This window comes from Mauremys mutica, chromosome 2, assembly GCF_020497125.1.
Source record: "Mauremys mutica isolate MM-2020 ecotype Southern chromosome 2, ASM2049712v1, whole genome shotgun sequence".
NCBI lineage: Eukaryota > Metazoa > Chordata > Testudines > Geoemydidae > Mauremys > Mauremys mutica.
Window position 1 is genome coordinate 227,248,866 of NC_059073.1, and position 11,661 is coordinate 227,260,526.

Here is an 11,661-nt window from a genome sequence, read left to right on the forward strand (position 1 = left end):
CAATAAGGGGACAAGATACTTTCAAATCTTGGTGGAGGGAAGGTAGAGGGAAGTCTTTTGTTTGTGCTCTTTGTTTTGGGGGTTGTTCGCTCTTGGGACAGAGAGGGACCAGGCTCTCCAAATCTCTCTGAATCAGTCTCTCATGTTTCAAACTTGTAAGTAACACAGGCAAGGTGTGTTAGTCTTATGTTTGTTTTCTCAACCTGTAAATGTTCCTTTTTGCTGAGAGGATGTTACCTCTGTTTGCTGTAACTTTGAACCTAAGGCTAGAGGGGTTTTCTCTGGGCTATATAAATCTAAGTACCCTGTAAAGTATTTTCCATCCTGATTTTACAGAGATGATTTTTACCTTTCTTTTTTTTTAATTAAAAGTTTTCTTTTTAAGAACCTGATTGATTTTTTTTCTTTCTTGTTTTAAGATCCCAGGGAATTGGGTCTGGACTCACCAGGAGTTGGTGGGGGGAAAGAAAGGGGGAATGGTTAATTTCTCCTTGTGTTAAGATCCAAGGGGTTGGATCGGTATCACCAGGGACTTGGTGGAAAAGCCTCAAGGCTATCCAGGGAGGGGAAAGTTTTGGGGGGACAGGGAGTGTGCCAGACTGGCTGGTGGCAGTGTTACTGGATCTAAGCTTGTAATTAAGCTTAGAAGTGTCCATGCAGGTCCCCATATCTGTACCCTAAAGTTCAGAGTGGGGAAGGAACCCTGACAGTACCTAACTCATTAAAGAAAGACGCAGAGCAGGGTGGGGGCTCAGCAAGGGTCCCCTCCTTTTGTAGTCACTGCTGACCCTGGTACGGCCCTCGTTGATACTAGTTGTACTGCAGAGAGTGCTGATCCTGGTTCCATGTTAGGGAATGCTGTGCTATAGTGAGCTGGGGAGTAGCTCAGTAGGGGGAACTAAGACGTAGCTCTAAAATGAGATGTACAATTTTTTGCAGGCCTTCTGAACCCAGATTTTCATTCGGTTTCAGAGAAACAAACAGAGCTTCAGGTAGGGCTGGTCCAAAAATGGAGTGAGGAGAGGTAGGAAGAGAAAGAAAAAAAATTGAAGCAATTACCATTTCACAGAGCTTGAAATGGAGCAATGTGGTTTTCAACATTTTTTGTCAATCTTTTTGAAAAATGACTACTTTTTGAAAATTTTCAAGATGTTAAATTTTAAATCTTGAATTTTAATCCCTCTTTCCTTTTAGCTAGCTATATCGTACTCTAGACATGCTTTTTAATTTGACCTCTTTTGGCAATATGAAAGCTAAACAACTGTTTGTCTGAAGTCCTTTCCAATAGCAGTTTAATGGTAGAATCAATCCAACTTTTAGATACCAGTCAATACAACAGAGATAATTAGATCACGTAAAAAAATAAGATTGATTCTAAAATCTGCTTTCACTAGGGATTCAATTAATACAAAAAGTTTATATTTAGGTTAACACTGTATGAATACACTGAATGAATACAGTATATATAACATCACTCTAAAATAAAATACTATGATTTATATAGAATCATAGAATCATACAATATTAGGGTTGGAAGAGACGTCAGGAGGTCATCTAGTCCAACCCGCTGCTCAAAGCAGGACTAACCCCAACTAAATCATAATTGTGTTCCAATGAAAGTAGTTCTTGCTTTTTTACTAAAAATAACTCAGGTTTAATCTCTATATTTTTCTTAAGAGCTACTCTAAGTTCAATGTTCTTCATCTTATCATCACCTGTCTTTTACTCTCTCACTGGGTAAAAGGATCAGGAGTTTATAGTAGATCATAAATTGAATATTAGCCAACAACGTGATGCAGTTAGAGAAAAGGCTACTATCATTCTGGGGTTTATTAACAGGAGTGTCATATGAAAGACATGGGAGGTAATTGTACTGCTCTCCTTGGCACAGGTGAGGCCTCAGTTAGAGTACTGCGCCCAGTTCTGGGAGCCACACTTCAAGAAAGATGGACATATTGGAGAGTGTCCAGGGAACAGCAACAAAAATGATAAAAGATTTAGAAAACTTGACCTGTGAGGAAAGGTTTAAAAAAAACTGGGCATGTTTAGTCTTGAAATATGTTAAGGGCTGTTATAAAGAGGATGGTGATCAATTGTTCTCCGTGTCCACTGAAGGTAGGACAAGAAGTAATGGGCTTAATCTGTATCAAGGCAGATTTAGGTTAGATATTAGGAAAAACTATAAGGATAGTTAAGTTCTGGAATAGGCTTCCAAGGTATGTTATGGAATCCCATTACTGGAGGTTTCTAAATATAAAGTTAGAAAAACACTTGTCTGGAATAATCTAGGTATACTTGATTCTGCTTCAGCATGGGGGATGAACTAAATGACATCTTGAGATCCCTTCCAGCCCTACATTTCTATGATTCTATTACTCTGTGTCTACACGAGAACTGGAAAATATAATTTCCAGCTTGAAAAGACACACTAGGTTAGCTCTGATCACACTAAAAGCAGAAGTGTAGCCATGACAGTGCAAACGGTGGGAGGGCCTAGCTGCCCAAATATATACCTAGGGTCTCAGATAGGATTGCACGTCAGGCAGCTAGCCCCTCACTCCACCATGGCTTCTATGTTTAGCACATTAGCCAAATCAAAGCTAATGCATGTATGTTTACTCAAGCAGGAAATTACACCCTTCAGCTCCAGTCTAGACATAGCCCCACCTAAATCATATATGATAGTGCAAGCTAGAGTGAAAGGATTTAGCCCACACCAGTGGGAGTTTGTTGGGAATAGAGACTGAGCAAAAACTGAACACTCCATACTCCCCTCCACATCACTTTCCCAGAAGATACTGCAGATGGGTTCACAAGGAGAAAAGGAATATTTTGTGCCATTCCCAGTTGCAAAAGAGGGAATAGGAGTGGCTGGTTTGGATTCCACAGCCTCTCACAGGCATTCCCAGTGTAATCTGGGCTGCCACTGTTGCTACGGCAGCACAAGCCCTGCTCTTTAGAAGGTTCACACTGAGTTGTTATTTTTGCAGGCTGACACATTTTTCAGGTGCAACAGAAGTGAGAAAAGGGAAATAATGAATTTTAACAGTCCATGAACTCCAATAAACCTGAATGGAATTTAATGGGCTAAAGGTCTGGACTACATGGAAAAGTTTTACCAGCAGTGATATTACTGGTGTTACACAGGTATAGTTATTCTGGTATAAACCCACATGTGAACTCTCTTATTTCAGTATAAAAGTAGCTTCAGTTTAGCTTACCCTTTCCCAAGTCACATATGCCTAAATGAATAAAAACACTCTTGTATCAGAATAATGTCTGCATGAGAGTTTTTCTGGTATAAATATATCAGTATAAATTCACACCTTTAGGTTATTTTAAAAAAACACTCCTGTGTACATAAGGACCCAGGCCATTTCTGTAGCCCAAGGACTTTTTTCTTGATGAAATTCAAAGGCCTGCTGTATACAATAGAGGTTTTAAGAGTTTCTAAGGCCTGGTCTACACTAGGACTTTAATTCGAATTTAGCAGCGTTAATTCAAACTAACCGCTCAACCGTCCACACCAGGAAGCCATTTAATTCGAACTAGAGGGCTCTTTAGTTCGAATTTGGTACTCCACCCCGGCAGGTGGAGTAACGCTAAATTCGACATGGCTAGTTCGAATTAGGCTAGGTGTGGATGGAAATCGAACTTAGTAGCTCCGGGAGCTATCCCACACTGCACCACTCTGTTGACGCTCTGGACAGCAGCCCGAGCTTGGATTCTCTGCCCAGCCACACAGGAAATGACCCGCGAAAATTTGAATTCATTTTCCTGTCTGGGCGGTTTGAATCTGACGTTCTGGTTGCACATCGGGGCGAGCTCCGCAGCACCGGCAGCAATGCAGAGCTCTCCAGCAGAGGAGTTCATGTAATCTCTGAATAGAAAGAGGGACCCGGCATAGACTGACCGGGAACTCTTGGATCTGATCGGTGTGTGGGGCGAGGAGTCTGTGCTTTCGGAGCTGCGCTCCAACGAACGGAATGCAAAGACCTACGAGAAGGTCTCCAAAGCCATGATACCGACTGAGGATACAGCCGTCATGCAACGCAGCGCCGCGTGAAAATCAAGGACCCCAGACAAGGCTACCAAAAAATCAAAGCAGCCAACGGACGCTACGGAGCCTGCCACCACTGCCCCACCAGTGACCATGGACTCTGATGATGGGACAGTGTTGACGGACAGTTCCTCGACGATGTTCACGGACGGGGAAGATGAGGAAGGGTTTGTGGAGGACGAGGCAGGCGACAGCCAGGATCTATTCATCACCCTCACGGAGATCCCCTACCAACCCTCCCCGGCCAGGAACCCGGATCCTGAATCAGGGGTAGGAGCAGTCGGTAAGTGCTTTAACCATGTTAACTTTTATTCTTAATATAACAGGAATCTGAAGTGTGTGAAAAGGAGGTCTCTGTATATATGGTGATAGAACAGAAATCCTCCTGGGAGAACGCCATGAAGCTCTCCTGCCGTTAATCGATAAGCATCAGCAGGAGGTTCCTGGGGAGAGCTGCCTTATTGGGTGCTCCGTGATAGCACACTTTTCCGCGCGAGGCTTTCATGCGGTATTCAGGGAGCACTGCCTCCCAGAGCACGGCTGCATAGGTCCGTGGTTCGTGCTAGATTTCACGCAGCATGCGCTCTCTATCTCCTTCAGTGCCTGTCCTCACAGTGATCTCGCTCGGAGACTCCTGCATCTAAGTAGGGGAAGAAATGTTACGTTACGCCTGGTCCAAAGTATTTTTAATAAATAAACGGACAGACGGCATAGCACAGACTCAGCACGCAGCTGCGTGACGAGCGTAACGGAAAGCCAAAGAATCAAATGGACGCTCATGGAGGGAGGGGGGAACGAGGACGCAAGGTATCCCACAGTTCCTGCTGTCTCCGAAAAGCATTTGCATTCTTGGCTGATCTCCAAATGCTTCTAGGGTCAAACACAGTGTCCGCGGTGGGACGGGGCATAGCTCGGCAATTTACGCACCCCCCGACCCCCAGAAGTTAAAGGGAAAACAATCCTCTGTTGACTCTTTTACATGTCACCGTATCTGTACTGAATGCTGCAGATAGACGCGATGGTGCAGCACTCAACACCAACATCCTTGCTCCCCCACACTATGGATGGCTGATGGTACAAAATGATGGAAATCCATCCTCATCATCAGCCTATTGGCACATGGGGCAGTGCAAAAGGGCTGGTAACCATGACAACCGTACCAACTTGCTTGGGACCGGTCGGTCAAGGCCGCCTGTTGCTAATTTTTCATGGTAGATGGTGCAGTATGGCTGGTAACCGTCCTCATCATTGCAACAGGGGGCTGAGATCCATCAGCCCCCACCCTTCATTGTAAAGAAAAGATTCAATTGCCCCTGGACTAGCAGAGGGATGAGTGGCTCCCTCCTCCACACCCCTTAATGTCATCTCTGGACTATCATTGCAGCTGGAGGCTTCCTTCCACTCATTTCTCACAAACGACTACCTGTGTCTTATTCATGCATTCTATATTACTTCATCACACAAGTGGGGGGACAATGGTATTGGAACCCAGGAAGGCTGGGGGAAGAACGGAATGAACAGCTGGGGTTGTTTCAGGAGCACACCCTGTGAATAGCGTTCAGCTCAAAATTTATGCAGGATTGGACAGAGAGCAGCTGTGGTCTCTGGTTGTATGATACAGTGGTTCTCTAGTACACTTGCACATAATCTAGGCAGGACTGATTCTATTTTTAGATACCCAAAAAGGAGGGATTGACTCGGGGAGTCATTCCCAAATTTTGCTTTTGCGCCCCTGGCTGATCGACCAGGGGCACTTATGACAGCACCAAATGGCGCAGTGCAAAAGGACAGGTAACCATGACCATCTTATTACCGTCTTCTTACCAGTTCATGGTATGGTAGACGGTGCAGTATGCCTGGTAACCATCGCTGCTGTCATGCAAAAGCATAAGCATGCTGCTGTGTAGCGCTGCTGGTCCGCCTCTATCAGCGGCATACAGTACACATACGGTGACATACACAAAAGGCAAAATAGGGTCCATTGTTGCCACGCTATGGCGTGTGCCAGGGCATTTCATGGAAAACGTGATCGAAATGATTGTCTGCCCTTGCTTTCCCGGAGGAAGGAATGACTGGCGACATTTACCCAGAATCCACCGCGCAAATGATTTGTGCAACAGCAGGCACAGGGGTCTCAACAAAAAATTCACAGAGACAGCGTAGACTCAGTTAATTGTTCGCAAAAAAGTATCATTGCAAGGAATTAACTAACTGTTTCCCATCTCACAGCTTCCACTGTCTCCAGACCTTCCACAGCATCCACCTCGCAGAGGCTGGCGAAGATTAGGCGGCGAAAGAAAAAGACAAGGGACACGATTTTCGATGAATGTGTGGGCTGCTACCTAGCCGAGGCGGACCAGCAGAGGCAGTGGAGGGAGAAAGTCTCTCTGTACCAGCGCTCACACAGCGAATGGGAGGAGAGGTGGCGTGAGGAACACAAGCAGGCGACTCAAGCAATGCTTGTACTACTGAGGGAGCAAACGGACACGCTCCGGCGACTTGTGTATGTTCTGCAGGTCCGCTGCAGGACAGAGCCCCCGGCAGTATCTCTGCAACCGCCCTCCCCCGCCACAAAGTCACATACCCCCCTCACCCTAAATAACCAGGAGGATGCCCGCCCTGGGCCGTGAATACTGTCACTGCACCCCAGCAGAGTGCTCAAGTAACCAAAAGCTCTCATACCCTACGTTTGCATAAGTCCTTCCCTTCCGGACTCAAACAAGTCCCAATCCCAGTCCCATCCCATAACTGTGTACTTAAGTAATAAAAATACTTTGCTGTTAAGTACTGTTTCCGTCATGTTTCCTCACTGAAGACTGTGTTTGAATGGGGTGCGTGGGGAAGTGCGTTGCTAATTGCATAGGACAGGCACCTTTCGCAGGGTACAGACACGGGGGCCGGATCAGCAGCGGGTAACACACACAGTGCAGTCAGCAGGCACCGTGGTCGGTATGGGAGGTGGTTTCCAGGTTCTGTGTGGGCGGTGGGGATGTGACTTTTTAGCGGGGGAGGTCGGGTACAGATCTTATACAGCGGTCCTTGTTGTGGACCGCTGAGTCACGCAGCAGAGGAATCTGTATCCGTCCTCCTCCGCCACAAGGCCACATAGCCGCCCGCACACAGAATCCCAAAAAGGAGGGATGGCAGGCTCCGTTGAAACAAGCAGTCCGGCAATGCGGACCGCTGTAGGAGCAGGAGCCTGTCATTCCTTAAGTTTAGAGGCGGTCTTTACATCAGCGCACACCCTACCCACCGCAGTCTGCGTTCCAGTTTCGACCCTTTAACGAAAAGTCATGAATAAAGAAACCTCTCCTCAGTAACAGTGTGACATGTATTTTATTTTTACACGTGTCTTGGAAGTGGAGGAAACGGGGAGAACGGGGTATTTAACCGAAGAGGAGAGTCAACAGTAACTGGGTAAAGAAACAGGGGCAGGTTCAGCTTCTCTGTAAAGAAACTGAACAGTCACAGGTCACGCTGCTCGCTGCTCGCTGGTATTTGAAGAGTTCCTTGTCGCTGTCCCAGGCGCCTGTATAGGGCTTCATGAGCAAGTGCATTAGCGGGCAGGCTGGGTCACCGAGGATCACTATAGGCAAATGCACATCCACAACAGTTATTTCGTGGTACGGGAAGAAACTACCTTCCAGCAGGCGTCTGAGCAGCCCACAGTTCCTGAGAACACATGCATCAGGAACCTTGCCCGGCCATCCGACGTTCATGTTGGTAAAACGTCCCCTATGGTCCCCCAGTGCTTGCAGAACCATTGAAAAGTAGCCCAATTTCTCAGCAGCTGAATGTGGAAGAGGTGGACGATAAAGTGCGAGGAGGAGAAAACGGCGAGGATCGCAGCGGGCTCCATGCTTGCAGTGCTGTGGCGTCCACGCTGTCACTGACCAGAAAAGTGCACGAACAGATTGCCCGCAGGCGCTTTCAGGGAGGGAGGGAGGGAGGGCGTGATTGACGGTTCAATGACGACAGTTACCCAAAACCACCCTCGACACATTTTTTCCCCCAGCATGCATTGGGGGGAAATCCCAGAATTCAAATGGGCAGCGGGGACTGCGGGAACTGTGGGATAGCTTCCCACAGTGCACCGCTTCGAAAGTCGACGCCGGCCCCGTGAATGTGGACTCAGAAGTTCGAATTAGTGTATTTAGTATGGATACACAAATTCGACTTCATAAGGTCGAATCCACAAATTCGAATTAAGTAGATTCGAAATAGTCCTGTAGTGTAGACAAGGCCTAAGAAAAAAAATAGTTGCAAGAAACTTTTATAGCAAGGTGTCTGACAAACTAAATAGAGGTGTCACCATCAGCTTCCCCTTATTATCCAACTTTATCATTGTAAATTATTTACATCTGAAGTGCTGGCTCAAACTGCGGAAGTCAGGATCACATTATTTCATGTTTCCATGTCTAATTTCCTTCTGTTCCCTCTCCCCTTCCCAGTCTCCCTCTCCTATGTTTGGGAAGGGGTTTCAGATTTTCTTTCACATTTGATTATTGGCAGGCTAAGAGCTCTCTTTCTGTAACTTTATGTGAGTAGTCCCATGAGTTACTCACGTGCACAGATGTTTGCAAGATTGGGGTCAAATATGATTTCACTCCAAAATTAGAGAAAACAATTTTTAACACACTGAATACGCAATAACAATTATTGAGTCATGATTTTCCATAACAAACTTATAAATGCTCTTGTACTATACAGATATTAGTAAAGCATTTAACAAACATGTATTCAAGTTTTCCACACAAAAGAGGTACCTATTATCTTTTGCAATACATACAAATTCCTTTTTAATAAGAATATTGTGGAATAATTTAAACCACAAATTTAAATTCTGCAAAGGTAAATAAGGAAGTTTTGCAAATGCTAAATTAATGGACTGACTTTCATGACGTTTAAAACAAATATCAATAGAAAAAAATATTTTTAATTTAAAAACTCCCCTGAAACATTTGCAACCCAAATACTGCATATTTATGCTGATACAATATCAGAAAGCAAATATGCCTAAAAATTGACCAGTCTAGCCTCATTACCCAAGCATTTTGCTCAGCTTAAAGGTAACAATTAGTATAAATGGTAAAAAAATTGAATTAAATTTTTAAAAAATGTTTCTATCATCTATGGTGTATTCAGTAACAGAGATAAGAATTGGTTTTTGTTTTTTAAAAATGTGGTTTTTTACCTCACAGTGCCCCTTCAATGCAAGAAATAAGCACTGTAAAATATTATTTAAAAGGAGTGAAGGGTGTTGTATTTTAAAATCCAACTAAAACAACAGTTTACCTGACTGTGTTCTCACCCACAAACAATGGGAATGCTTCCCTACAGCTTGGCAGGTGTGACTTGGAAATAATTGCAGAAGAGGGAGGGGGCCATCACAGATATGTAATTCTCTTAGAGAGACCTCAGGCCTTTTTTCCTTGTGTAACCCTGTATGGTAATTAGTCCAATTCCACCTGTCTATATTAGTAATTCTTGCAGTTTGCTGCCTGTGGTTAATTGTTACTGCTCTGGGTTAGTGCAGGTTCTGTACCAGTTACTGGGAAGACAGAAATAGTCTTTTACCACTGAAAACTAAACCTGGATTCACCAGAGTTTCAGCATTTTGCTTCAAGGCTTCCATTAGCTGAGAGACAAACCTGCATGCTTTCATTTTCACCCCAAAGGGTTTGAGTCCACTGGAAAATGCCTACATTCAGAAACACTACTTCCCTGGGGAGGGGATGCAAATAGCTGCAATGTAAAATATAATCCAGAAGGGGAAACTGTGCAAAAATTAAATCTCCTGAATACTCATGACAAAATGTGACAGTAGCAGATTAAGGTATGATCAAATAAACTGGCTGGCCAGTCTACGGTGCTCTGAAGGGGGTCTTCTCTCATGTAGGTTTTTTTCCAGCATATCTCACCCATAATGAGTGGGCACCTAGGTTTATTACCAAACTGGGCTCACTAGATTTAATCTGTCCCTGCAATGGATGAATGCTGTTGAACCACACAGATAGATCCTGTGCATAATCACCATTTGCATATTAGATACTCAGTTCAGCAAGATACTTAAGCAGCTGCCTAACTTTAACATGGACCTATTTTGTGAATGAAGTTAGGCATATACTTAAGAACCTTAGCTGAATTAGTGCATCGGTGTTTATATAACCAAGCAGAAAATAACCCCATTTATTAATACTCATGTATAAGCAGTATTACATGATCAGTCCATGTATATACATATATATACACAGAGAGAGAGATAATTTAATCTAAGTAATAATTATAACAACATAATAATGATCTGCCAAGTGTTATTAAACCTATTAAGCCCAAAGCAATTCATTGATGACCAAGTTCCAAGTGCTAAATAGTGCAGCTTCATTTTGGTTTTATGTAAAAATCAATGCAAACACATGAATAATCATTGGAGAGTGTGCTGGACCAAAGTCGGTCTGTAATTAGTAGCCCATTGGTCCAAACAGTAAGTACCATCACAAAGGAGCAAAAGATAAAAGCATATGAAACATTTTTGCCCTTCACTATTAATTACAGTTATTCTGCCAATATCTGAGAGCACACTAGGTTTGCAGCCTGGACTCCAATTTCAATGTTCCGCAAACATATAGGAGGACACATCGCTAGCTTTGGTACCCCAACCCAACAGCATTTCTGTACCAGTTTCTCAAACTTTTTAGGGATACTAACATGGTTTAAAAGTCATTAACATGTTTTTGTACAAGGAAGCTTAGGCTATCTTAAAAATGTTTTAGCTTTAATGTAGACAGAGAGTGCTAGCTGAACCTGCTGCCAATCACACAGTTCAAAGCACACACACAAGAAAGTGCACATGGATAGGCTAATTTCAAGTCAGGAACTTTATATGGCAGGAATAAACCAGAGTTTGTGGATAAACTAATGGTTACACATTCAGCTACCTGATCAGAATAGGACATGGGGTAGTGAATCCTGGGATATTACCTTATCTGTGGAGAAGGTAGAAAATCTTCCATCAAAATTTTATGATAAAAATAGCTGTACTTTTTAATTTCAAAACATTCTGCTTACACATAGACAAAACAGGAAAATATCTGAAAATTATTTAAAAAAAACACAGGAAAAAATAATTTATTGTTTTAAATTTTTCATGGAAAATTCCTACCATGTCTAACAAACTCTACAACTGCCCCATGACTGAATGAATTTCAAAGTATGTCTGAACAGGATCTTAGAGGAGTACAGTGGATACTCTAATGAGATTGCTGAGTAATTTAACTAGTAGGATTACTTGGCTGAAATTACGGAAGAGTTCTATAGAATTCAATAGAAAATTTTGGGACAGATCCTGTCTCTGACATGATCAGGCCCCTACACACTACTTTTGTGCCTATTATTGGTAATGAGAATTCCCCTGATGCAGGCACAGTGTATGTCATTGTAAGCAACTCTATGCTGTCCCCCTCACAAACCTGGAAGAAGAGGTGGACTGGGGAAGGGATCAGGATTAGGGTAGGAGAGAGAGGTTCCATAGCTCCTGATGCTACAGGGATTCTGGGCTGCACCACATACCTTAGGTGGTTCAGGACTGGCTGTCATAAATT

At 43.7% G+C, this 11,661-nt stretch overlaps 1 long non-coding RNA gene across 1 annotated transcript in view; it reads right to left on the reverse strand.

Moving 5' to 3' along the window:
- Positions 1-9,476, reverse strand: part of LOC123364539 — a 31,331-nt gene extending 21,855 nt beyond the window's left edge. The window contains exon 1 of the long non-coding RNA XR_006577157.1: positions 9,356-9,476. This is a non-coding gene — a long non-coding RNA (uncharacterized LOC123364539). The remainder of the gene's footprint in view (positions 1-9,355) is intronic.
- Positions 9,477-11,661: the final 2,185 nt, after the last annotated feature.